The sequence below is a fragment of the Suncus etruscus genome, chromosome 19 (genome assembly GCF_024139225.1).
Source record: "Suncus etruscus isolate mSunEtr1 chromosome 19, mSunEtr1.pri.cur, whole genome shotgun sequence".
In the NCBI taxonomy this organism is placed as follows: domain Eukaryota; kingdom Metazoa; phylum Chordata; class Mammalia; order Eulipotyphla; family Soricidae; genus Suncus; species Suncus etruscus.
Window position 1 is genome coordinate 22,851,520 of NC_064866.1, and position 4,619 is coordinate 22,856,138.

The window sequence follows — 4,619 nt, forward strand, 5'->3', positions numbered from 1 at the left end:
TCTCTTAGGCCAAGGGAATTCCTTTTTGAATGACCCCAATATTTACTGTGCGTGTGCAGGAGGGAAGAAAAAAGAAAAAAAAGGCAAAAAACACAAAATTTTATTTATTTATCTAGTTTTTGCCGATTTATTTGTTTTGGTGTGGTTATTGAAGTTGTCTCCATTCATATATTTTTTCTTCTTTTCTTTTCTTTCTTCATGCGCTCTGCCATGTTTTTTATCTCAAGACCATGGCCTTTATGTGGTGCTTATCTTTATTGTTGGAGTGTTCACTGGATGTTTTATTTGACACTTCTTTTTGTACTGTTGTGGTGTTTCACCTCCTTTTTCCCCCTTCGTCTCTCAAAACTAGGACGAGAGCTTCCAAAAGGACTCTGCTCATTTTCGACGTATTTGATTTTTAACCCAGTTTATTACTTTTCTCTTCTTCAAACAAAACCACATAACTTGAAATATCTAGTCTGCCTTTCAACGAGAACGGGAAATAAAGGAGGTACCAAGACCAAACAGGTGTAGTACCACTAAGTAGTTAGCGAGGCACAGAGGGGACCACTTATTCTGGCAGCCCCGGGGATGAGGGAAGAGGATATGGGAGGTAGGACGGGAACGGAGGTGGAGGGAGGACAATTCGATGATGGGAATTCCCCTGATTTTATTTTATATTTTTAAGAAAAGAAAGAGATATGAGTTTAAAAGATAACATGTGACTTTTGTAAAAGGTATATAATATTTCATCTTTCTACTGTTCCGGACATATGTCTCCTAAAGCTGTTTGATTCCACTAAATGATGACAGTAGTGGCCGGAGCTGTGGTGCTAGAGGTAAGGCGCCTTTCTGCCTTGCAAGCACTAGCTTACGACGGACCATGGTTTGATTCCCCAAGCCAAGAGTGATTTCTGAGCACATAGCCAGGAGTAACCCCTGAGCATCAACAGGTGTGGCTAAAAAAATGATGGCAGTAGTATGTTTATCTTTTATTATTTCTAAAAAAATCCCTTTCAAACATACTGATTTATATTTAATGAGTTGAATTTTGAAGGCCTCAGGATTAAGTTTGTTTGACAAAGGTAAGTTTTAGTATAACTTATAACCCCTTATTCAAAGTTACAGAAGATATGCAATATAAATCAACCATCAATAACCTATGATTTAATAGATTAAGTTTATGTGAAGTAGTATCCATGAAATTCAAATGAACAGACTTTAGAGAAATTCCGGGTTGTTAGAGATGTAAAGTGCACAAATCATAGATGAAACTTTCAAGTTCTTGTAAACCTACTTTCACCTTTGCATCCCCCCCTTTTTTTTGAGTTATATTCTTTAAACAATAAAGCAAGAAACTAGTCAGTAAAATGTTTTATTGAATGTTGTGAACTGATTTATGAGGAAAGTAGTCAAATATAAGAGAAGATATGTGAAAACTTTCAATCTATAGCAAGATGTCTTTGGTTCAGGAGATGGCCTAGTCCTGAGATCAACATCTGGGAGATAGGGGATAAATCCTTAGAGTCTGACACTGTCATCAGTTATTATCAGAACTGATATAATTGGAATTGATAAAAATTGAGGACAATCAATATGAGAAACACATATAGCAACAGAAGCAAAGTTTAGAAATTTTATATATAGTATTTGGAAAGTAAATTTTTCTTTGCTGAGTGGCCCCAAAATATATATACATGCATGCTGTGTGTGTATATATACATATATATTCTCCTGTCATGCAAATATATTATTTAAAGAATTGAGGTGTAGCTATAGTAAGGTACAGTTAACTTTTTGCCTGCTCCCTCTATCAAGCATTGTTTCCTATGTATTGTACCATTAAGTACATATATTCTTTCATGTATTTCATTTTCTTTCTTTTTTTTTTTGTTAAGAATAAAACAGGCGTATTTCTATTGGATTACCTGATACAGAGGATAGTGTGTTATGAATGGATAGCATGGATGACAAATAATACAAATATAGTTTATTTGGAATAAACAAAAAGGCTTACACAGCTCAATGGGTCACTTAAAAATGATCTCTTACTCGACTTAACTCAGCAGAAACAAAGCTGAAGCATAAACATCCTTCTTTTAGACATATATTGGGAGAGACATATATTGGGAGAGAGTACTTGGTTTTTAAAAAACTGACCTTCCCTTAAGGCCTAATCATAGAAGTGTAAACAATGTAAATGAGTCCACCATTGCCAGCTGTTATGTCATATCTATATGTTATCTGTGCATCTGTAACTATATAAAAACCTGTCAATATACCTGGGAAGGGTATACTATATCACAGTTACATTTGTGTTCTTGGCAGGCAGGACTGAGGAAGAGTAATTCAGAACAAATTTTACATCCTATTTTAAACAAGTCACTAGTATTTCTGAAATAACAGGCTAATAGAAATATACTGCTTGAAAGTTCCCCTTTTCACTTTGGTTCATTTTCAGTTTTTGTTTATGTTTGCTTACACAATCCTGCCCAAAAGTATCAAAACACAAAATACCTATTTTTTTTCCTTCAAAACCTGCATTTTTCAGTTTTATACTTTACTACGTCACTGGTATGTCAGCAGTTACTGAATATTAAAAAAATGGATAAAAACTCTTCTTCAGTGTCAATGTCTATATTTTTAACTGTACTAAAGGGAAGGAGACAAGAAGGAGAGAATTCAAAAGTAAAACACATTTATGAGTAGGGAATGTGGTTCAAGTCTTTGGATAAAAAATTTCTCTAGAGAAGCTGCTATTATGGAATGTCCAGAAACTTCCTTTGCCCCACCCAAGAAAGACCGGAAAGTTCCAATTCGAACTTTTGAAAGGTACAGTTGAGATGTCGTTATAAATGATCAAAGCAGTTGGAAGGAAATGTGTCTTCCATTCATAGTTTGTAGCATACCACCTAGCTGTACGTGGGTCAGTTCAAAGCACTGAAGTACCAGAAGTGCTCTGAAGGATAAGGGTACAAGAGTACTGAACAAACAACCGTCTATATCAGGAACAGAACTTCATGGCTAGGAAAATGTCAACAGTAAGATGAACTCCAGGACAGATCAATTCCTCCATCACTAAATGTGGCAAAATTTAAAAAAAAATTTACAAGTAGATATAGTGAAAAAAGAAAATTACAAGGCAGAAAGAACACAAAAGGAACGAGACGATGCTATAGGTTCAATAGTATGCCATGAGGCTAGAAAACCTGTTAACTTTGAAAGCCCTAGCAAAATATCACTCTTGTTTATAAATCACTGAGATAGCAAATGATCACATGGGCACTCCTTTCTTTTCAGATAATGAAGAATACCTGACTTTCAGCCTTTAAGCGTTCTGCATTTCTTTGCCAATCTTGTAGCTGAGTATCTTGTTCCAGTCGATTTTGATGCGGGTTACTGGAAGCCGCAGGCGCAGCGCCTTGAATGTGGTGTCTGACATGGTTTGGTAGTTTTGGTAATTGCCGTCTGGTACTCATTTTCTGCATTCTCTATGATTTTAATAAATTCCTTGGCAGTTTGGGCTTCATTTGAAGCAGTTATTGAATCCTGTACATCTTTATGACTAACTAACTGGACATTTCCAATTTCGTAATAGTGAACCTGTATTTTAAGTATTCCATCCACTTGAGTTGTAGGTGGCGTGATAGTGAATTTCCACTCTGATCTCCAGCGACCGTTCCAGAAGTTTTTAGGCTGAAACTGGTGGCTTTCAATGCGTGCAATAATGGTTTATTGCCCATCTATAGTTTTAGCATAAACAGTACAGAAGCCGTTGGAATAGTGATCTTTCACGTAGGCCCTTAAAGCAGTGTCGCAGGATTCTCTCCAAGACTTCAGGACACTGTCTACTTCCTCGGGTTGGGGGTCACTGGCTTCTTTCCGTAAGTGATCAAACTTAAAGGAAATCTTGTTTCTTGGATCCAAGAATCTGCTATTACCCAGGTCACCATGTTCTGTAATCAAAACCTGATCTTCATAGCCTTCTATCGTGACGGGCGTGAACTGATCCATGTTATACTGGGCAAAGGCATGTGCTGCTCCTTCCCTGAGGAGATTGTCATTATTAAGTAGTAGTCGGACATTATTGAACACTTCATTAAATTCACCAGGGGTGCATGAATGATGAATTTAGCAGCTATCCCTACCTTCTCCTCATCTGACACCCGATCCTCCTCATTTTCTTTCTTTCTTTCTTTCTTTCTTTCTTTCTTTCTTTCTTTCTTTCTTTCTTTCTTTCTTTCTTTCTTTCTTTCTTTCTTTCTTTCTTTCTTTCTTTCTTTCTTTCTTTCTTTCTTTCTTTCTTTCTTTCTTTCTTTCTTTCTTTCTTTCTTTCTTTCTTTCTTTCTTTCTTTCTTTCTTTCTTTCTTTCTTTCTTTCTTTTTTTTGCAGTTAAAGAATAGAACATTTATTTTAAAACTACAAATTTGTAAAACTCAACAAAGGGATGTTAGTGTTGGTTTTTTTCTTTTAAGGAAGTTTCAAAAATTTATTATAGAATTTACAGTTACAACACATTTAAATTCAATAGTAAAACTCACTGGAAATAATGCTTTTGTAAAGTTTACCATTGAAAAGTTTATCCACATATCAAAATTAGTTTGAAAAGAATTAAATTGTTTTCAATAACCACATCA

At 35.4% G+C, this 4,619-nt stretch overlaps 1 pseudogene; it reads right to left on the reverse strand.

The window, feature by feature from the left end:
* Window positions 1-2,471: 2,471 nt before the first annotated feature.
* On the reverse strand, window positions 2,472-4,163 carry LOC125997146 (F-actin-capping protein subunit alpha-1-like; annotated as a pseudogene).
* Between the last annotated feature and the right edge of the window lie 456 nt (window positions 4,164-4,619).